General features: G+C 46.2%; 1 pseudogene; it reads left to right on the top strand.

The window, feature by feature from the left end:
• The first annotated feature begins 381 nt into the window (after positions 1–381).
• LOC117307365 lies at positions 382–7351 on the top strand (annotated as a pseudogene).
• Positions 7352–23857: the final 16506 nt, after the last annotated feature.

The following is a 23857-nucleotide window of genomic DNA, read 5'->3' as shown; positions in this document are numbered from 1 at the left end:
CAGATTTCACAAAATTTCACGTTTGAGGGTGTTCCTTATACTTATTAAGAGTTGTTCTTGCAATAAAACACATTTAATGTGTTGTAATTAGTGAATGGTAATTAAAAAAAACAAACACTGACCTCTGACCCCGAAACATGGCCCGCGAAATATATACGTTTTTCAAGCCGTCAAAACGATCGTTCGTTTATGCGCGATGCACAGCAGTTAGGCTGGCGCCGTAGCCAATGGCCTGGTAAACCTACCAGAAGAACACGAGGTAATATACCGTTCTCTATTTGTAAACACACCATTTGACCATTTTGCTGTCATTTTGCTGTCAAAATGGATCGCCGAAAAACACAGATTCAGCTCATTGCTCTACGCAAAGAGATGATTGAAGACACGTCCAAAAAGAAGGAAAGGACACCTCGCCAATCAGGGTAAGAATAATGTAGTGGGACATGGACTAGCCGACGAGAGAGAGAGAACGGACCGTGATTGTTTATACCCAGTGCAATGTTATTGTTAGTTGTTATTGTGGACATGACACGTAAATTCACAGCCATGAGACAGCCGCAGCACTGAGTTGTGAGAGTACATAATGTACATGTACTATGACTAGTTTACATATAATTAATTTGTAGATCTATTCACTCAGTGCATAGATGGGGGTGGGGATTTGAATCGAGTGCCCAGCGTACTAATGACTTGGCATAATTTACCCCAATTTACTTTGATGCTACAATTAAAAGAGTCGTTTATCTGGCTGGGAAGGGGAGGGCTTTTGTAAATAGTACAGATTTATGAAATGTTTTTTGTATATTTTTAACAGTTTACCCAAAATATTGTACCCAAGTCAACTCGTACCCAAGTCAACCCGAATTCTTTCAAAGAAGTGTGACCTTTCAAACAATAAAAAATAACATTTTCGAGAACTAATAATATAATAAGTCATATCAATGGTTTTCAATTTCTTGTTGAAGGTACTATGTGAGCAGATGCCAGGACTTGGCGTAAACATCTTGGAGACCTCATCAAACCCACCACCTCCAAGTCCACATCATCCACCTCCGCAAAGCTCTTGCCAAGCTGGTGGGTTTGTACCAACTGTAGGGAGATGCCAACACAACAGGACAGGTCATGCTGCAAACAAAGGCTGGATGAATACTTCTCAAACTTGGCAGTAAGAGACTGATTATTTCATACTGTCAATGGCATGTGCATGTATAACAATATACACATGTACTGTCAAAGCAGTCCAGTTTTGTTACATGATATTTTGATCTGTGTCCCCCCCCCAAAAAAAAGGAAACAAAGTAAATGTGTAAACAAACATTTAATAAGGAAACACAAATTTAAGCTTTCATTCATTGTAGTTACTTGTAAACAGCCTCCTTCGCCAACGTTTCATTACCAAAATACTTCACACTGAACAGCCACATCCTAATAACATCATGTCTTTGACCAGCAGCCGATTTCACGAAACTTTACGCAACTGCAAAAGTCCACTTGTGCAACGTTTATGGAGCAACTTGCGCCATTAAAATTGCGCAAGTGGACTCACGCAGTTGCGTAAAGTTTCGTGAAATCGGCTGCAGGGAGGTAGTATTTGCTAAAATGTCACTTTAATGAATCAACATCAAGTGCATGGGTTTTATATTCCATATACATGTACAAATAACCAATATACGGCTCTGGGTTAAACAAAATTAAGGCCGTGTCCGAAACGGCGACTTCGGCTACAGCTACGGCTAGATCGCGCGCGTCTGCCTATTCTTCAACACTGGTAGACGCGCTGATCTAGACGTAGCTGTAGCCGAAGTCGCCGTTTCGGACACGGCCTTATATAACTGGACATAAATCACAACGGAAGGGAAGGCAATAAACAATTGTTTATCTTTGGAACTATTGATTTTCAACAAGAAGGAACTTGAACTGAACATTCTTCTACCTCCGTGGTTGAGCTACGTGTGCCTCAAATCGAAGAATAGATACAGTGTAAGAACAGCTTCTTTTTTTAAATAATATCTGACGTCCTTTTTTTCAAGTAATTTTTTATCTTGCTTGTTTCTTATTTGTATATGTATGGCATGTTTAGTGTTTTACTCTATCCACCCCACGTGCAATTTTCTCGTAATTTGTATCCTTTTTCACTGTTTCTATTTTATGTCTTCTTTAATTTTGAATGATTTTTTTATACAGAGGACCACAATGAAAATAAGCTCTTAAAATCCATTTTTTTGCTCTTCTTACTCTATTCTTTTTTAAATATTTGTATATTAGTCTTTTAAATTAAAATGACATTCAATTCCTCAGAATCAGATTCCATTTTACAAGTTTGTAAATGTAATGGAATTTGACAAGCTTTCTTTTAATTCTAAAATGTCATGTATTTAACTTGTTTTTGTCCATTTACTCTCTGTCCTTACTCTATGCTGTCACTTTTAAAGAATTGCAAGAATTCTGTGGGATTGTCTAATATTACTCATTAGTAATAAAAACAATCAAACAGACAGACATCTCATTCAATCACAGCAGACAGACGCAACGGCAACACAACGGATGCTTTCTCTCTACTCTACCTAGCCAGAAGCTGCGACGTAACCCTCCTGCCGACGACGGAGCCTCTGGCTCGCCTCCCGCTCCGCCGCCGGCAGGAGGGTTACGTACGTATCGCAACTACCTAGCCAGCTACTTCTAGAAACATAAGGCTCCCCCGTGAGCCGGGGGAGCCTTATATATATTATTATTCGACGAGGTAAAAGAAAAACCATGCAATTTCGAGGCATAATTGTGTGGATCATTGTATTATTTTTTTTTAAACCTCTTTCTAACCATACAATGGTTACACACGCTTTGTATACCAACTCGTCCGATCCAGAGGCAGCGTGTTCCTTTAAAATGTTGAGTTGTACTGTAGCCTAGGTGGTCTCTCTTGCTATGATTGGCAAATAAAGGTGAAATTTATGTAAGCTCTGTGAACAAATCCACAGGCAAATCACAAGGGTGGTACCCGAACCCTCAACCTTTGCATTGCTAGTGCAGATATGTCCAACTGATAGACCAGCAAGCTAGCCCAGTGGCAAGACGGTTCCAATCATCGATAGTAAATGTGTTTCACAGAGCCCAGGAAAGTTCTGAGTAACCCCCCCCCCCCACCTGGCTCAAACTCTGGTGTTTCTGATCAGCAGAGTGAGGATTCGAGTCCCAGTCGTGACACTTGTATCCTTAAGCAAGATACTTCTTCCTTAGGATGGGATGTAAAGCCATTCGCCCTGTGTTTTATATTTAACATTTATAAAAAAATGTAAGAGAACCCAGTGCACTTATCGAAAATTGTTCCCGGTTGAATTTGTTGCATATTGCACCAGTAGCAACTTGTAAACCCTTGCATGGTGCTACGGAATTGTGAAAAGGAGTTTATCTTATAATTCAAATAGTAGTTCCACATACAACATGTACCTCGTTGCAGGAAAATACTGAAATTGAAGCGCCTTGAGCAGTGAGCACCAAGTGTGACGAGTATGAACACTATATGAAAGCCACTATTATTATTCGGCCTATTAATGTTGTTTCTGTTTCCATTTTAGTTGCCATGGTTTATGCTGACTGGATCCATGTCCCGACGTAATCAAAGCCCACTATTGTTGACCATGTGTCCTACATTAAAGCAGTATCACTGAGCAAGCATGTTATGTCGGTCACCAAGGCTGAAGGCCAAAGCCTCTTTGGTCCCATCAGAGTCCGGTGTTTGCTGTCTGCCCGATGAGAGCCTTATTCATATTTTTTCTTTCCTGTCAATCAAGAGCAGGTGCCGATCAGCACGGTAAGGAAATAATAACGTCCGCACAGTAAAAGAGCCTTTGCTTTCAGCACACCCACCCTTTGGAACTCTCTTCCTGCTATCCTCCGTTCTCAGATAAACCCATTCTCAGATAAACCCGGACCTCTTCAAATCACATCTCAAAACCCACCTGTTCACTCAATCTTTTTTGTAATCTTATACTCTTTAGTTTATTTGTTGCTTTCTCTTGTATAAATTTGTTTATTTGTTATGTAAAGCGCAGTGAGAGTACGTCAGTAGTACTGAATTGCGCTATAAAGTATTTCTTATGATATTATTATAATTGTTTTAAAGACAGTGGGCCGCGCCATCTTGAATTACCAACAGCAAAGTTTATAAAGCATTAACCAAACTGTTTTAGCATAAATGGCAGATTCTATAGACATCAATTTCTATTACTTTGTGATATGCTCCAGCTGTATTAACCCGTATTATGTAAATTCACAGCTGTAAATTCCCATTAGAAACAAATGTCTGCGGTAAAAACCTTCGGTGCGGGGTATGTATGGGGTATTATAAAACAAATATTGACTGCCTTTTACTTGTGCTAAGGTGAAAACTATGAAACATAGGTGATCCCCTGAGCACGTTTTTCCCCTCGACTCCCACCGGGGGAAACAAGAATGCTCAGGGATCACCTGGGGTGTCATAGTTTTAACCATAGCACTTGAAGCCGTCAATATTTGTACAAAACATGTGTGTATCACACTCTTTATTGCAATGGAACGACCTGTCAGAATCGAATTTACTCATGACTGCCTGATATAACTTTAATCATTAGTTATTTGACTCAAATTCTTGTTTCTGCGGTGTATTTTCAGTGTTTGTAGGAGATGGAGCTCCCTCATGAAGGACAAACATCTGTGGAAGGATGCTCACATACCTGCCAGCAGGAAGAGCAGCCTGACCAAGATACTGTTGTTCATGCAGACATACTTCACCGACGCACTGGAAACATTGACTCTACCGCGCCAGCAACAAAATGTTGCAGCTACTCAACAAACAATGTCCACGCCTGACAAAACTGTCCATTAAGGGGAAGGATTTAAAGACAACAGACCTTTCTTTTCTTCCCTCGTATCTGATGGAGCTGCATTTGGGCTCGTACCAGTTTGCCGCAAACTGGTACTGCCCGTTGACGCAGGGGTTGCTCTTCCAAATAGAGAAGCTGGAAGTGTTTTGCCCGAACATCACCAACAACACCCTGGGTCATCTGGCGACGTTGCGGACTTTAAAGTCCCTGCAGCTTGTCTCTTGTCGCAGTAGCGTTGTGGACGAGAGCGAAGGGACCTACACGGAGCGCGGATTCACTTGCCTCGTTCAGCAGCTGACAGAGTTGAGAGTACTACGCTTCCAGCAGTGCTCACAAATCAGCGACACAGCCTTCTTCAAGATTGGGAACAGCCTGACCAAGCTGGAAGACCTTACTCTGCACTACTGCTGCAACATCACTGATGTGGGTCTGAAGCACTTGAAGAACCTCCAATCTCTGAAGATCTTAGACCTCGGAGGCGGGACGCCTGTTTCTCCCGAAGCTTTGATAGAGGTCCTTGGCTGCCTCAAGAGCCTCCTGGAGCTGTGGATATTCGACACGGAGTACATTCGGCAGCAGCATATCGCACAAATTGAGGAAATGTTTCCGAGACTGACGGTGTGTGTACAAGATAGATGGGAGTGTATGGAAGTTTAAAAAGAATGTCTGGGATTCAAGGGGAAAAAAACACAAACCAGAAATTTTACGAGTCACTAAACTTTGAGGTCTTTTCACAAGGCCTGCAGCAGTGCTGTTGAAAATTATAATTTGAAATTGCTTTCCTCAAAGTTCTCATGCTATCAAGAAAGCCTTAATTTTTTAATTTTTTACTTGCAATTCCCGACAAAATGCTCTCAGACACAATCATCTTTGGAGTCAGAATGCTGAGAACAAATGGTGCATTGAGAAAGCGATCAGTGGTGTTTTACTGCACTATATACACAAAACAGGATTAAGACAGAACACCAGCAAACTGATAAATAAACAACAGTGCAAACTTGCATATAAACAAGGGTTGTCAGGAACTGGTGTATGTGATTGTGTAAATGATATCACATGCAACCATTGGGACCGACAACCTGCGCCCAAATGAATGGTCGATAGTTAGTTTGTAGTTCGCATGTGAAAGGCCCACTTTGAAACCAGCGCTCACACATTGTTTGTGAAAAACCTTTGCTTTCTCGGAATGGAGTTTCAATAAGCGGATGGAGCCAATAGCCGAACGTGGATTTCAAAACAAAGATGTGTTTTACGAAAGAGCACTGTCTATAGACAGGCCTGTATTATATGCTTTGTTTTTGAAAGGGCAAGGGCACCAAGGCATTTTCTCCTTGATAAAGGGTATCCTATGAGGAAATTGTAAAATCTATTGTTAGCATTTCAAGGGCATCAATGCAACCATGGAGAAAATCTTCCCTTGTGAAGTATCAGGCCTGTATCCTAGAGGGCCTGTGTAAGCAAGAAATAACTTGCTAATTTCGTTTTGGGTGATTTGCTGTGCGAGTATATTGTGTACAATACGTGTGGATGCTCCTGTCTGTGATTTTTTTGGTAAAGTTTCTTGCCCAGTAGTTTCAAATGCGTATGATATACAGTATGAAGTGATACAAAATTGTAATTGGCTGTTGCAAACTGCTTACAAACCTAAAAGGGTTTTTGGCCTCGCGTTTCGATCTTAGCAGAGTCTTTATCAATGGCTAGCCTTTTCACCTTCAAAATTAAAAGAACTCTGCTAGGGTCAAAAAGTGAAGCCATTTACATGTTACATTTATAACAAAAGCAAAGTTTTATCACCGAAGCTTATTTAATTACATGTCTTCCTTTTCAATGATTTTAGTTGTATTTTGTAAACCTAAAAATATGCCCTATGAGAAGAGTTCAGAACTCAAACAATTTTACGAAATTTTTTAATTATTTATTACTCTATTAGCCCCCAATGAATTTGGCTTAGAGTAATGTGTGTCATCCATCGGAGCTGTCACACATCATGATTAATTTGTTGCAGTATAAATTCTTCATTTGAGAATGAGGCGAGAAGCCTTTTAAAGGCAAACCTTTCCAATTTTGAAAACGAATGGTTCAATCATTTTATATTTTAATCTGAAAATATTTATTTTTATTTAATCTGGAGTTTGATTTTTCAGAGATATTTTGTAACTAAACATTACATTGTCTGCAAGAATCTGCTTGTCTGACAATATAATCTTGCGCTCAAGTGTGTATCAAAAGTCTTAATCCCCATAAGACGCTTCCCAGGTTGTATCGTAACCTTTGGTGTGATCCATGGCTATTGTAACCTTTTTGTGACCCCTGGCTACTTGTTACCTTTGGTGTGACTCCTGGCTACTTGTTACCTCTAGGTGACCCCTGGCTACTTGTAACCTTTGGTTTGCCCCCGGGCTACTTGTAACCTTTGGTGTGACCCCTGGCTACTCGTTACCTTTGGTGTGACCCCTGGCTACTTGTTTCCTTTGGTGTGACCCCTGGCTGCTTGTAACCTTTGTTGTGATCCCTGGCTACTTGTAACCTTTGGTGTGACCCCTGGCTACTTGTAACCTTTTGTGTGATCCCTGGCTACTTGTAACCTTTGGTTTGCCCCCGGGCTACTTGTAACCTTTGGTGTGACCCCTGGCTACTCATGACCATTGGTGTGACCCCTGGCTACTTGTAACCTTTTGTGTCATCCCCTTGCTACAATGTAACCTTTGGTGTGACCCCTGGCTACTCGTTACTTTTGGTGTGACCCCTGGCTACTTGTTTCCTTTGGTGTGACCCCTGGCTGCTTGTAACCTTTGTTGTGATCCCTGGCTACTTGTAACCTTTGGTGTGACCCCTGGCTACTTGTTGTAACCTTTTGTGTGATCCCTGGCTACTTGTAACCTTTGGTTTGCCCCCGGGCTACTTGTAACCTTTGGTGTGACCCCTGGCTACTCATGACCATTGGTGTGACCCCTGGCTACTTGTTTCCTTTGGTGTGACCCCTGGCTGCTTGTAACCTTTGTTGTGATCCCTGGCTACTTGTAACCTTTGGTGTGACCCCTGGCTACTTGTTGTAACCTTTTGTGTGATCCCTGGCTACTTGTAACCTTTGGTTTGCCCCCGGGCTACTTGTCACCTTTGGTGTGACCCCTGGCTACTCATGACCATTGGTGTGACCCCTGGCTACTTGTAACCTTTTGTGTCATCCCCTTGCTACAATGTAACCTTTGGTGTGATCCCTGGCTACTTGTAACCTTTGTTGTGACCCCTGGCTACTCATGACCATTGGTGTGACCCATTGGCTACTTGTTACCTCTAGGTGACCCCTGGCTACTTGGTACCTTTTGTGTCATCCCCTTGCTACAATGTAACCTTTGGTGTGATCCCTGGCTACTTGTAACCTTTGTTGTGACCCCTGGCTACTCATGACCATTGGTGTGACCCATTGGCTACTTGTTACCTCTAGGTGACCCCTGGCTACTTGGTACCTTTGGTGTGACTCCTGGCTACTCGGTACCTTTGGTGTTATCCCTGGCTACTTATAACCTTTGGTGTAATCCCTGGCAACTCACCGAACGAAGAAACTGCCATGAAAGTGGACCGCTTGCGCAACATAGGGCTAGATAGCTCAGTTGGTTGAGCAAGTTAATCCAGAGGTTGTTGGTGCAAATCCTGCTATTGTTCTTTTTCCTTTGTTCAACCCCAATTTCCCTTTGAGTGGTTTCTTACATGACAATGTTAATGACTAAGTTGCCCCAAAAATCATGTAGGTTGTTACAAAATCTGTAATTGTATAAAAAAACTGTTGTAAATTATAATGTGTAAGTTTCATATGCACTTATGTTTGTTCACAAAGAAAGTGAGACTACTCTTTTAAGTTTTGCGCACCAAATAATTTAGTGCTAGGCCAATTTGGAGAGAAAAAAATCAAATTCTATATTTTTTATTATTTAAATTGTGTGCTTGTAACACTAAGAGATAACTCTATGGTCTTTGTGAATTCAACTGTAGTGGTTATAAAATTACAATTGTATTGTGGTATGTAGAACACACTGTAAGTGGCTTGCTTTCTGCATTTTAACTAAGGTATTATATCATAAATGTTCAATTGAAAAAAAAAATTAAGCGGTGGACAATAAGTAACTTGCCATATACATGTAATATGTTACCGTTCACCATGTCATTTCTTGTTTTCAAAATGTTTTTGTCAATGCATTACATGTGTGGCCTAAAAATAGAAATGATGTCATCACTGGTAATCCTTATTCTAAAGACAATTAGTACACAGTGACCCGTTGCCATTGAGCAAAGCAACTAGCTGGTATTCATGGTATAGTTGATATAAAACAACTATTTAGTAACGCTAAGGGCTGCTACATTTTATTCAAATGTGATATCGAATTAAATATCAGTATTATTATCATTTTGGACCACGTGATCCACCAACCCAAGACCTCACTCCTATATGGTTTAGAATATCTTTATTTAAAAAAATAAGTTCATATAATAAGAGCTAGTGACCAAACAGTTCCAGTTGCCAGTATTTATCTAGAAAGCAAGTTTATTTGTGTCATGTATTAAACAAGCATCCTTGATAAAACAAGGTCTAACCCTTATAATACATTTGGTTTAGGTGTGTTATTCGTTCTAGGAAATGCAACTCCATGGCCTATAATGAGTATATATACCTTAGATAACTACATACAGTAAATCTAGCGTGTGAGAATTTAATTTCAAAAGGTGGGAGCGTTTTGGGGATATGTCCACGCAGGAATAATGATCCATAATTGAAAAAGACAATCTGATACTCAAATCAAAAAATTGTGGAAAAAAATAACAGATTTTCCATTACTACTTTACTTCGAAACGAAATGATTCTTAAAATGCTTTATACTATTGAGAGCTGCTACATAATATGTAACCAAATAAGTTTGTCTTGCCATGAATTTTAGGAGTAATTACCAAACGTACATACATTCCCTTGAAAACCTATAAACATTGTTACAAACTTGTAATGAAACTAATAATAAATGCTTCCTTATGTGTGAAGATTTACTCTCGGTCATATTACTTTATGCTTGGATTCTTTAAAAGAGAAATTACTTTTCGTATTTTCAAATTTAAAATGTTTTTTACGTTTAGTAAAAAATAAGGAGAAAAACATCTCACTCGGCGCCGCCCTAATCATCCCTTCCTTTATCAAGGAAAGAGAAACTTCAGTTATTTCTTGATTTTATTGCTCACCCGTCTTTCCAAAAGTCTTTAAACCAATCTAAAAATGCTTATTCGAAACGATTTTTTATAACAAAGTGGCAAATGTTATCTTCCATTTCCGTTTGCTTGCGCGAGCACCCGGTGCATTGTGGGCCTCAAAATTAAAGACAAAATGGCTGACATCTGAAGACTTCGTGTTCTCCCTCCACACTCCACATTCTTTCTAGCCAATTCGGCCGACAAAACAACCGCAATAATATGAGCGAGGTGAGTAGAATATTACTTATAGCTTATATTAAGGACATCTTTACGGTGATTTTGAGGTTTCAAAACGGTCAAAATTAGGCAAACAACGCTTTCCGGCCAGGCGGCTATTTTAAATACACGTTTCCTGACTGGTACTAGTCTGGTACTTTGTGGATTTTGTTGTATATGGTGACTAGTCGTAGTCGGGCAGACACACTTGAAAACGCAAATGTCGAGTCAAATTGTTAAATAATTCCTATGAATTTATAACTTTAAATTAACGGATTAACAAAAATTATTATGATAACCTTTTTATGCAAAGGGATATCTCATTGAGGTATTAGATACTATAATATTTCATATCGAATGAAAAAGTGGTGGCGCCATACGGAAACTTTTCCATAAAATACTTCAGGCTTGAATCCTTTTATATAAAAATTAGCACACAATATTTTGTGCAACAATCGTGTTTTTTCTTTCATTAGTGTTCAAAAATTGTGTTTTTTTCTTTCATTTTTCTCTTGCAACTTCGATGACCAATTAATTTATACGTTAAGTGAGAATACAGGTCTTTGACAGTTACCAAAGGTGTCCAGATAGGCTTGGGCGACTAGTGAAATTTACTTTATACTCGACTCTTTGCGTCTCAAATTAAGGCATATTTGTACTAGCCGCGACTATTTTAATTCTCAAGATGCAGTGTGGCAAATGCAATATAGAAAAATTCAAGATAAAAGGATTGAAGGATTGTGTCTGATGCCTGATTGTGTTTTGTAAGTGAAAACTATGTTGTCGCGAGCAACACAATATTGGTTCACCAAACAGCTAGTCGCGACTATTTTTGTAGTAGTCGCAACTATTTTGGTAGTAGTCGCAACTTTTTGTTGTAGTAGGCTCAACTATTTTTGTAGTAGTTGCAACTATTTTTGTAGTATGCTCAACTATTTTTGTAGTAGGCTCAACTATTTTTGTAATAGTTGCAACTAATTTTGTAGAAGGCTCAACTATTTTTTGTAGTAGTCTAGTAGTCATGGCCGAGTAGATGAAGAATGGTAGTCGCAACTCGACTACGACACTAGTCGCCCAGGCCTTTAGTGTCCAGTGCCTTTAAAGTAGAATTGTACTAATGCATGGTTTGCTGTGATCTTTAAGGGACTTGCCAGCAGCACCAGTTAACTTGTTATTTCACTAGTCTGTCAGCTTTTTCACTTGTCCATATTTCATATGAAATGGGGATGCTTTTCAACACTGAACTAGCTAGCTGAAAAACTATTTGGGGTGAATTTTGACTGATCGGTAGCATTTATATATCATTTGGCATGTGGACCACTGTTAAAGGCACTGGACACTTTTGGTAATTGTCAAAGACCAGTATTCTCACTTGGTGTATCCCAACATATGCATAAAATAATGTAGGTAAGCCAAGTGCGCCCTCAGTGTTCATATTGTGAAAAGTTAACTTTCGGGTCGCGACCTGTGGATTCATTCTCTTTTTCTTTTGTAGCTTTGTGCACGAGACAGCTTTTATGCTAACAATTTATTTTTGAGTAATCATCAAAAGAGTCAACTGAAGGCACACAACTTACGCGACAAGAGCAGTTGTTTTTTCTTCCATTATTCTCTCACCACTTTAACACCAATTGAGTCAAAATTTTCACAGGTTTGTTATTTTATGCTTAATGTTGTTGAGATATAGACCAAGTGAGAAAACTGGTCTTTGACAATTACCAAACGTGTCCAGTGTCTTTAAGAGCAAACATTACTATACGTCAACTTTGTTAAAGCTCACTTGATAGCTGTTGATAGTATAAAACATTTGTTAGAAACAACCCCCGCAGTAGTAATGTAGTTTCAGTGAAAGAGTTTGTTTCACCAAATAAATTGAATATGAGGAAGAGGAAGGCTTCAGGCTTGAAGTCTTTCTCAACAGTGAAAACTCACAATTCTATGCAATAAGTGAGTTTTTAAATCCATTCCATGTGCACCTTCACTTGTCACATAAACTTGTACAGGAAAATCTTCTTTAAAATTAATTTATTTGTCAACATAAAGCAAGCAGGTGCTTAACTAAAATGTCAATTTCTGGGCTAAAATTGCATAAAATCAAAAGGGGTGGGCATAAGTCTTGAATTTTTGTTGAAAATTGGCAAAATTTGCATAAAATCACAAGGGTAATAAGCCTTGCATTTTTGTTGAAATAGGGTTAAAATTGCATAAAAACAGAAGGGATAGGCCTTGCATTTTTTTTTACTGGGCTAAATCTGAAAAAGGGGTAAGTCTTGCTTTAAAATTGTTGATAATGAGCTAAAGTTTTATAAATCACAAGGGGTAAAATCGCATAAAGTCACAAGTGTCTTGCTGTATTATCACGTGTTTCTTAAAAACAAGATTGTCACTAATTGAGTACTTTTTCTTTGAAAAACAACAACTTTTATAAACAACATTCTGGCTATATTTTTATAGCTCTAAATAATGCAAATAATTTACAGACAATATTTATAATTTGATTAATATAGAGTGGTTTGCTTGAGCTTCATTGAGATCCCCAATCAACCAGGTTGAGTTTCATCATCTTCAAGTAGAGTAACCTTTTTTGAAAGGTAAGCACAACAAAATTTATTTTAAAGATGAGGAACAGTTTTTGGTCTTGTTTCGAGAAGCTGTTGCATAAACATGTCATTGGTCATTGCGTCCATACCCCTGGTCATTGCCTCCGTGCCCTTGGTCATTGCCTCCATGCTCCTGGTCATTGCCTCCATGCCCCTGGGCATTGCCTCCAATGCCCCTGGTCTTTGCCTCCATGCTCCTGGTCATTGCCTCCATGCCCCTGGTCATTGCCTCCCCCCTGGTCAATGCTTCCAAACCCCTGGTCATTGCCTCCATGCCCCTGTTCATTGCCCTCATGCCCCTGGTCATTGCCTCCATGGCCCTGGTCATTGCCTCCCCCCCTGGTCAATGCTTCCAAACCCCTGGTCATTGCCTCTGTGCCCCTGGTCATTGCCTCAATGCCCCTGGTCATTGTCTCCATGCCCCTGGTCATTGCCTCCATACCCCTGGTCATTGCCTCCATGCCCCTGGTCATTGCCTCCATGCTCCTGGTCATTGCCTCCATACCCCTGGCATGGCCTCCATGCCCCTGGTCATTGCCTCCATGCCCCTGGTCATTGCCTCAATGCCCCTGGTCATTTTCTACATGCCCATGTCATTGCCTCCATGCTCCTGGTCATTGCCTCCATACCCCTGGTCATTGCCTCCATACCCCTGGGCATTGCCTCCAATGCCCCATGTCATTGCCTCCATGCCCCTGATCATTGCCTCCATGCCCCTGGTCAGTGCCTGCCTCATTGCCCCTGGTCATTGCAATCATGCCCCTGGTCATTGCCTCCATGCCCCTGGTCATTGCCACCATGCCCCTGGACATTGCCTCCCTGCCCCTGGTCATTGCCTCCATGCCCCTGGTCATTGCCTTCATGCCCCTGGTCATTGCACCCATGCCCCTGGTCATTGCCTCCATGCTCCTGGTCATTGCCTCCATACCCCCTGGTTATTGCCTCCATGCCCCTGTCATTGCCTCCAAACCCCTGGTCATTGCCTCCATGCCCCTGGTCATTGCCTCCAGGCCCCTGGTCAATGCTTCCAAACCCCTGGTCATTGCCTCTATGCCCCTGGTCATTGCCTCAATACCCTGATCATTGCCTCCATGCCCCTGGACATTGCCTCCATGCCCCTGGACATTGCCTCCCTGCCCCTGGTCATTGCCTCCATGCCCCTGGTCATTGCCTTCATGCCCCTGGTCATTGCATCCATGCTCCTGGTCATTGCCTCCATACCCCTGGTTATTGCCTCCATGCCCCTGTCATTGCCTCCATGCCCCCGGTCATTGCCTCCAAACCCCTGGTCATTGCCTCCATGCCCCTGGTCATTGCCTCCAGGCCCCTGGTCAATGCTTCTAAACCCCTGGTCATTGCCTCTATGCCCCTGGTCATTGCCTCAATACCCTGATCATTGCCTCCATGCCCCTGGACATTGCCTCCATGCCCCTGGTCATTGCCTTCATGCCCCTGGTCATTGCATCCATGCCCCTGGTCATTGCCTCCATGCTCCTGGTCATTGCCTCCATACCCCTGGTTATTGCCTCCATGCCCCTGTCATTGCCTCCATGCCCCCGGTCATTGCCTCCAAACCCCTGGTCATTGCCTCCATGCCCCTGGTCATTGCCTCCAGGCCCCTGGTCAATGCTTCCAAACCCCTGGTCATTGCCCCTATGCCCCTGGTCATTGCCTCAATACCCTGATCATTGCCTCAATACCCTGATCATTGCATCAATACCCTGATCATTGCCTCCATGCCCCTGGTCAGTGCCTGCCTCATTGCCCCTGGTCATTGCAATCATGCCCCTGGTCATTGCCTCCATGCTCCTGGTCATTGCCTCCATGCCCCTGGTCATTGCCTCCATGCCCATGTCATTGCCTCCATGCTCCTGGTCATTGCCTCCATACCCCTGGTCATTGCCTCCATACCCCTGGGCATTGCCTCCAATGCCCCATGTCATTGCCTCCATGCTCCTGGTCATTGCCTCCATGCCCCTGGTCATTGCCTCCATGCCCCTGGTCATTGCCTCCATGCCCCTGGTCATTGCCTCCATACCCCTGGTCATTGCCTCCAGGCCCCTGGTCATTGCCTCCATGCCCATGTCATTGCCTCCATGCTCCTGGTCATTGCCTCCATGCCCCTGGTCATTGCCTCCATACCCCTGGGCATTGCCTCCAATGCCCCATGTCATTGCCACCAGGCCCCTGGTCATTGCCTCCATGCCCATGTCATTGCCTCCTTGCCCCTGGTCATTGCCTCCATGCCCTGGTCATTGCCTCCATGCCCCTGGTAATTGAATCCATACCCCTGGTCATTGCCTCCAATGCACCATGTCATTGCCTCTAATGCCCCATGTCATTGCCTCCATGCTCCTGGTCATTGCCTCCATGCCCCTGGTCATTGCCTCCATGCCCCTGGTAATTGAATCCATATACCCCTGGTCATTGCCTCTATACCTAAGCTCCTATCCATACCCTTGTACCTTGACTTGATGTGCCTAGACATAATTGCCCTCATGCCCCAGGTCATTGCCTCAATGCCCTTGGTTATTGTTGCATGTCCCTGGTAATTGGTTTAATGCCCCTGGGCATTGCGCCCTGGTCATTGCAAAATGCCCCTGGGATTGCGCCCTGGTCATTGTGAAATGCCCCTAGTCATTGCGCAATGCCCCTGCCGGTAAATGCATCCATGCCCACAGTCATTGCATCTATCCCTATAGCCTGTAATTGGTTTCCTGGGCATTGCCTTCAAACCCTGCTTATATTGCCTCCATGCCCCTGGTCATTGCCTCTATGCCCCTGGTCATTGCCTCAATACCCTGATCATTGCCTCCATGCCCCTGGTCAGTGCCTGCCTCATTGCCCCTGGTCATTGCAATCATGGCCCTGGTCATTGCCTCCATGCTCCTGGTCATTGCCTCCATGCCCCTGGTCATTGCCTCCATGCCCATGTCATTGCCTCCATGCTCCTGGTCATTGCCTCCATATACCCCTGGTCATTGCCTCCATACCCCTGGGCATTGCCTCCCTGCCCCTGGTCATTGCCTCCATGCTCCTGGTCATTGCCTCCATGCCCCTGGTCATTGCCTCCATACCCCTGGGCATTGCCTCCATGCCCCTGGACATTGCCTCCATGCCCCTGGACATTGCCTCCCTGCCCCTGGTCATTGCCTCCATGCCCCTGGTCATTGCCTTCATGCCCCTGGTCATTGCATCCATGCCCCTGGTCATTGCCTCCATGCTCCTGGTCATTGCCTCCATACCCCTGGTTATTGCCTCCATGCCCCTGTCATTGCCTCCATGCCCCCGGTCATTGCCTCCAAACCCCTGGTCATTGCCTCCATGCCCCTGGTCATTGCCTCCAGGCCCCTGGTCAATGCTTCTAAACCCCTGGTCATTGCCTCTATGCCCCTGGTCATTGCCTCAATACCCTGGTCATTGCCTCCATGCCCCTGGTCATTGCCTCCATGCCCCTGGTCATTGCCTCCATGCCCCTGGTCATTGCCTCCATACCCCTGGTCATTGCCTCCAGGCCCCTGGTCATTGCCTCCATGCCCATGTCATTGCCTCCATGCTCCTGGTCATTGCCTCCATACCCCTGGTCATTGCCTCCATACCCCTGGGCATTGCCTCCAATGCCCCATGTCATTGCCTCCAGGCCCCTGGTCATTGCCTCCATGCCCATGTCATTGCCTCCTTGCCCCTGGTCATTGCCTCCATGCCCTGGTCATTGCCTCCATGCCCCTGGTAATTGAATCCATACCCCTGATCATTGCCTCCAATGCACCATGTCATTGCCTCTAATGCCCCATGTCATTGCCTCCATGCTCCTGGTCATTGCCTCCATGCCCCTGGTCATTGCCTCCATGCCCCTGGTAATTGAATCCATATACCCCTGGTCATTGCCTCTATACCTAAGCTCCTATCCATACCCTTGTACCTTGACTTGATGTGCCTAGACATAATTGCCCTCATGCCCCAGGTCATTGCCTCAATGCCCTTGGTTATTGTTGCATGTCCCTGGTAATTGGTTTCATGCCCCTGGGCATTGCGCCCTGGTCATTGCAAAATGCCCCTGGGATTGCGCCCTGGTCATTGTGAAATGCCCCTAGTCATTGCGCAATGCCCCTGCCGGTAAATGCATCCATGCCCACAGTCATTGCATCTATCCCTATAGCCTGTAATTGGTTTCCTGGGCATTGCCTTCAAACCCTGCTTATATTGCCTCCATGCCCCTGGTCATTGCCTCTATGCCCCTGGTCATTGCCTCAATACCCTGATCATTGCCTCCATGCCGCTGGTCAGTGCCTGCCTCATTGCCCCTGGTCATTGCAATCATGGCCCTGGTCATTGCCTCCATGCTCCTGGTCATTGCCTCCATGCCCCTGGTCATTGCCTCCATGCCCATGTCATTGCCTCCATGCTCCTGGTCATTGCCTCCATATACCCCTGGTCATTGCCTCCATACCCCTGGGCATTGCCTCCCTGCCCCTGGTCATTGCCTCCATGCTCCTGGTCATTGCCTCCATGCCCCTGGTCATTGCCTCCATGCCCCTGGTCATTGCCTCCATACCCCTGGGCATTGCCTCCAATGCCCCATGTCATTGCCTCCATGCTCCTGGTCATTGCCTCCATGCCCCTGGTCATTGCCTCCATGCCCCTGGTCATTGCCTGCATGCCCCTGGTCATTGCCTCCATACCCCTGGTCATTGCCTCCCGGCCCCTGGTCATTGCCTCCATGCCCATGTCATTGCCTCCATGCTCCTGCTCATTGCCTCCATACCCCTGGTCATTGCCTCCATACCCCTGGGCATTGCCTCCAATGCCCCATGTCATTGCCTCCATGCTCCTGGTCATTGCCTCCATGCCCCTGATCATTGCCTCCATGCCCCTGGTCATTGCCTCCATGCCCCTGGTCATTGCCTCCATGCCCCTGGTCATTGCCTCCATGCCCCTGGTCATTGCCTCCATGCCCCTGGTAATTGAATCCATACCCCTGGTCATTGCCTCCATGCCCCTGGTAATTGAATCCATACCCCTGGGCATTGCCTCCAATGCCCCATGTCATTGCCTCCATGCTCCTGGTATTTGCCTCCATGCCCCTGATCATTGCCTCCATGCCCCTGGTCATTGCCTACATGCCCCTGGTCATTGCCTCCATGCCCCTGGTAATTGAATCCATATACCCCTGGTAATTGAATCCATATACCTAAGCTCCTATCCATACCCTTGTACCTTGACTTGATGTGCCTAGACATAATTGCCCTCATGCCCCAGGTCATTGCCTCAATGCCCTTGGTTATTGTTGCATGTCCCTGGTAAAAAGGGGTAAGTCTTGCTTTATTGTTGATAATGAGCTAAAGTTTTATAAATCACAAGGGGTAAAATCGCATAAAGTCACAAGTGTCTTGCTGTATTATCACGTGTTTCTAAAAAACAAGATTGTCACTAATTGAGTATTTTTTCTTTGAAAAACAACAACTTTTATAAACAACATTCTGGCTATATTTTTATAGCTCTAAATAATGCAAATAATTTACTGACAATATTTATAATTTGATTAATATAGAGTGGTTTGCTTGAGCTTCATTGAGATCCCCAATCAACCAGGTTGAGTTTCATCATCTCCAAGTAGAGTAACCTTTTTTGAAAGGTAAGCACAACAAAATTTATTTTAAAGATGAGGAACAGTTTTTGGTCTTGTTTCGAGAAGCTGTTGCATAAACATGTCATTGGTCATTGCGTCCATACCCCTGGTCATTGCCTCCGTGCCCTTGGTCATTGCCTCCATGCTCCTGGTCATTGCCTCCATGCCCCTGGGCATTGCCTCCAATGCCCCTGGTCTTTGCCTCCATGCTCCTGGTCATTGCCTCCATGCCCCTGGTCATTGCCTCCCCCCTGGTCAATGCTTCCAAACCCCTGGTCATTGCCTCCATGCCCCTGTTCATTGCCCTCATGCCCCTGGTCATTGCCTCCATGCCCCTGGTCATTGCCTCCCCCCTGGTCAATGCTTCCAAACCCCTGGTCATTGCCTCCGTGCCCCTGGTCATTGCCTCAATGCCCCTGGTCATTGTCTCCATGCCCCTGGTCATTGCCTCCATACCCCTGGTCATTGCCTCCATGCCCCTGGTCATTGCCTCCATGCTCCTGGTCATTGCCTCCATACCCCTGGCATTGCCTCCATGCCCCTGGTCATTGCCTCCATGCCCCTGGTCATTGCCTCAATGCCCCTGGTCATTTTCTACATGCCCCTGGTCATTGCCTCCATACCCCTGGTCATTGCCTCCATGCCCCTGGTCATTGCCTCCATGCTCCTGGTCATTGCCTCCATACCCCTGGTCATTGCCTCCATGCCCCTGGTCATTGCCTCCATGCCCCTGGTCATTGCCTCTATGCCCCTGGTTATTGCCTCAATACCCTGATCATTGCCTCCATGCCCCTGGTCAGTGCCTGCCTCATTGCCCCTGGTCATTGCAATCATGCCCCTGGTCATTGCCTCCATGCCCCTGGTCATTGCCTCCATGCCCCTGGACATTGCCTCCCTGCCCCTGGTCATTGCCTCCATGCCCCTGGTCATTGCCTTCATGCCCCTGGTCATTGCACCCATGCCCCTGGTCATTGCCTCCATGCGCCTGGTCATTGCCTCCATACCCCTGGTTATTGCCTCCATGCCCCTGTCATTGCCTCCATGCCCCCGGTCATTGCCTCCAAACCCCTGGTCATTGCCTCCATGCCCCTGGTCATTGCCTCCAGGCCCCTGGTCAATGCTTCCAAACCCCTGGTCATTGCCTCTATGCCCCTGGTCATTGCCTCAATACCCTGATCATTGCCTCCATGCCCCTGGACATTGCCTCCATGCCCATGGACATTGCCTCCCTGCCCCTGGTCATTGCCTCCATGCCCCTGGTCATTGCCTTCATGCCCCTGGTCATTGCATCCATGCCCCTGGTCATTGCCTCCATGCTCCTGGTCATTGCCTCCATACCCCTGGTTATTGCCTCCATGCCCCTGTCATTGCCTCCATGCCCCCGGTCATTGCCTCCAAACCCCTGGTCATTGCCTCCATGCCCCTGGTCATTGCCTCCAGGCCCCTGGTCAATGCTGTCAAACCCCTGGTCATTGCCTCCATGCCCATGTCATTGCCTCCATGCTCCTGGTCATTGCCTCCATATACCCCTGGTCATTGCCTCCATACCCCTGGGCATTGCCTCCCTGCCCCTGGTCATTGCCTCCATGCTCCTGGTCATTGCCTCCATGCCCCTGGTCATTGCCTCCATACCCCTGGGCATTGCCTCCATGCCCCTGGACATTGCCTCCATGCCCCTGGACATTGCCTCCCTGCCCCTGGTCATTGCCTCCATGCCCCTGGTCATTGCCTTCATGCCCCTGGTCATTGCATCCATGCCCCTGGTCATTGCCTCCATGCTCCTGGTCATTGCCTCCATACCCCTGGTTATTGCCTCCATGCCCCTGTCATTGCCTCCATGCCCCCGGTCATTGCCTCCAAACCCCTGGTCATTGCCTCCATGCCCCTGGTCATTGCCTCCAGGCCCCTGGTCAATGCTTCTAAACCCCTGGTCATTGCCTCTATGCCCCTGGTCATTGCCTCAATACCCTGGTCATTGCCTCCATGCCCCTGGTCATTGCCTCCATGCCCCTGGTCATTGCCTCCATGCCCCTGGTCATTGCCTCCATACCCCTGGTCATTGCCTCCAGGCCCCTGGTCATTGCCTCCATGCCCATGTCATTGCCTCCATGCTCCTGGTCATTGCCTCCATACCCCTGGTCATTGCCTCCATACCCCTGGGCATTGCCTCCAATGCCCCATGTCATTGCCTCCAGGCCCCTGGTCATTGCCTCCATGCCCATGTCATTGCCTCCTTGCCCCTGGTCATTGCCTCCATGCCCTGGTCATTGCCTCCATGCCCCTGGTAATTGAATCCATACCCCTGGTCATTGCCTCCAATGCACCATGTCATTGCCTCTAATGCCCCATGTCATTGCCTCCATGCTCCTGGTCATTGCCTCCATGCCCCTGGTCATTGCCTCCATGCCCCTGGTAATTGAATCCATATACCCCTGGTCATTGCCTCTATACCTAAGCTCCTATCCATACCCTTGTACCTTGACTTGATGTGCCTAGACATAATTGCCCTCATGCCCCAGGTCATTGCCTCAATGCCCTTGGTTATTGTTGCATGTCCCTGGTAATTGGTTTCATGCCCCTGGGCATTGCGCCCTGGTCATTGCAAAATGCCCCTGGGATTGCGCCCTGGTCATTGTGAAATGCCCCTAGTCATTGCGCAATGCCCCTGCCGGTAAATGCATCCATGCCCACAGTCATTGCATCTATCCCTATAGCCTGTAATTGGTTTCCTGGGCATTGCCTTCAAACCCTGCTTATATTGCCTCCATGCCCCTGGTCATTGCCTCTATGCCCCTGGTCATTGCCTCAATACCCTGATCATTGCCTCCATGCCGCTGGTCAGTGCCTGCCTCATTGCCCCTGGTCATTGCAATCATGGCCCTGGTCATTGCCTCCATGCTCCTGGTCATTGCCTCCATGCCCCTGGTCATTGCCTCCATGCCCATGTCATTGCCTCCATGCTCCTGGTCATTGCCTCCATATACCCCTGGTCATTGCCTCCATACCCCTGGGCATTGCCTCCCTGCCCCTGGTCATTGCCTCCATGCTCCTGGTCATTGCCTCCATGCCCCTGGTCATTGCCTCCATGCCCCTGGTCATTGCCTCCATACCCCTGGGCATTGCCTCCAATGCCCCATGTCATTGCCTCCATGCTCCTGGTCATTGCCTCCATGCCCCTGGTCATTGCCTCCATGCCCCTGGTCATTGCCTGCATGCCCCTGGTCATTGCCTCCATACCCCTGGTCATTGCCTCCCGGCCCCTGGTCATTGCCTCCATGCCCATGTCATTGCCTCCATGCTCCTGCTCATTGCCTCCATACCCCTGGTCATTGCCTCCATACCCCTGGGCATTGCCTCCAATGCCCCATGTCATTGCCTCCATGCTCCTGGTCATTGCCTCCATGCCCCTGATCATTGCCTCCATGCCCCTGGTCATTGCCTCCATGCCCCTGGTCATTGCCTCCATGCCCCTGGTCATTGCCTCCATGCCCCTGGTCATTGCCTCCATGCCCCTGGTAATTGAATCCATACCCCTGGTCATTGCCTCCATGCCCCTGGTAATTGAATCCATACCCCTGGGCATTGCCTCCAATGCCCCATGTCATTGCCTCCATGCTCCTGGTATTTGCCTCCATGCCCCTGATCATTGCCTCCATGCCCCTGGTCATTGCCTACATGCCCCTGGTCATTGCCTCCATGCCCCTGGTAATTGAATCCATATACCCCTGGTAATTGAATCCATATACCTAAGCTCCTATCCATACCCTTGTACCTTGACTTGATGTGCCTAGACATAATTGCCCTCATGCCCCAGGTCATTGCCTCAATGCCCTTGGTTATTGTTGCATGTCCCTGGTAAAAAGGGGTAAGTCTTGCTTTATTGTTGATAATGAGCTAAAGTTTTATAAATCACAAGGGGTAAAATCGCATAAAGTCACAAGTGTCTTGCTGTATTATCACGTGTTTCTAAAAAACAAGATTGTCACTAATTGAGTATTTTTTCTTTGAAAAACAACAACTTTTATAAACAACATTCTGGCTATATTTTTATAGCTCTAAATAATGCAAATAATTTACTGACAATATTTATAATTTGATTAATATAGAGTGGTTTGCTTGAGCTTCATTGAGATCCCCAATCAACCAGGTTGAGTTTCATCATCTCCAAGTAGAGTAACCTTTTTTGAAAGGTAAGCACAACAAAATTTATTTTAAAGATGAGGAACAGTTTTTGGTCTTGTTTCGAGAAGCTGTTGCATAAACATGTCATTGGTCATTGCGTCCATACCCCTGGTCATTGCCTCCGTGCCCTTGGTCATTGCCTCCATGCTCCTGGTCATTGCCTCCATGCCCCTGGGCATTGCCTCCAATGCCCCTGGTCTTTGCCTCCATGCTCCTGGTCATTGCCTCCATGCCCCTGGTCATTGCCTCCCCCCTGGTCAATGCTTCCAAACCCCTGGTCATTGCCTCCATGCCCCTGTTCATTGCCCTCATGCCCCTGGTCATTGCCTCCATGCCCCTGGTCATTGCCTCCCCCCTGGTCAATGCTTCCAAACCCCTGGTCATTGCCTCCGTGCCCCTGGTCATTGCCTCAATGCCCCTGGTCATTGTCTCCATGCCCCTGGTCATTGCCTCCATACCCCTGGTCATTGCCTCCATGCCCCTGGTCATTGCCTCCATGCTCCTGGTCATTGCCTCCATACCCCTGGCATTGCCTCCATGCCCCTGGTCATTGCCTCCATGCCCCTGGTCATTGCCTCAATGCCCCTGGTCATTTTCTACATGCCCCTGGTCATTGCCTCCATACCCCTGGTCATTGCCTCCATGCCCCTGGTCATTGCCTCCATGCTCCTGGTCATTGCCTCCATACCCCTGGTCATTGCCTCCATGCCCCTGGTCATTGCCTCCATGCCCCTGGTCATTGCCTCTATGCCCCTGGTTATTGCCTCAATACCCTGATCATTGCCTCCATGCCCCTGGTCAGTGCCTGCCTCATTGCCCCTGATCATTGCCTCCATGCCCCTGGTCATTGCCTACATGCCCCTGGTCATTGCCTCCATGCCCCTGGTAATTGAATCCATATACCCCTGGTAATTGAATCCATATACCTAAGCTCCTATCCATACCCTTGTACCTTGACTTGATGTGCCTAGACATAATTGCCCTCATGCCCCAGGTCATTGCCTCAATGCCCTTGGTTATTGTTGCATGTCCCTGGTAAAAAGGGGTAAGTCTTGCTTTATTGTTGATAATGAGCTAAAGTTTTATAAATCACAAGGGGTAAAATCGCATAAAGTCACAAGTGTCTTGCTGTATTATCA

The sequence above is a fragment of the Asterias rubens genome, chromosome 2 (genome assembly GCF_902459465.1).
Source record: "Asterias rubens chromosome 2, eAstRub1.3, whole genome shotgun sequence".
Lineage (NCBI taxonomy): Eukaryota > Metazoa > Echinodermata > Asteroidea > Forcipulatida > Asteriidae > Asterias > Asterias rubens.
This window is presented reverse-complemented; position numbering and strand designations above follow the sequence as displayed.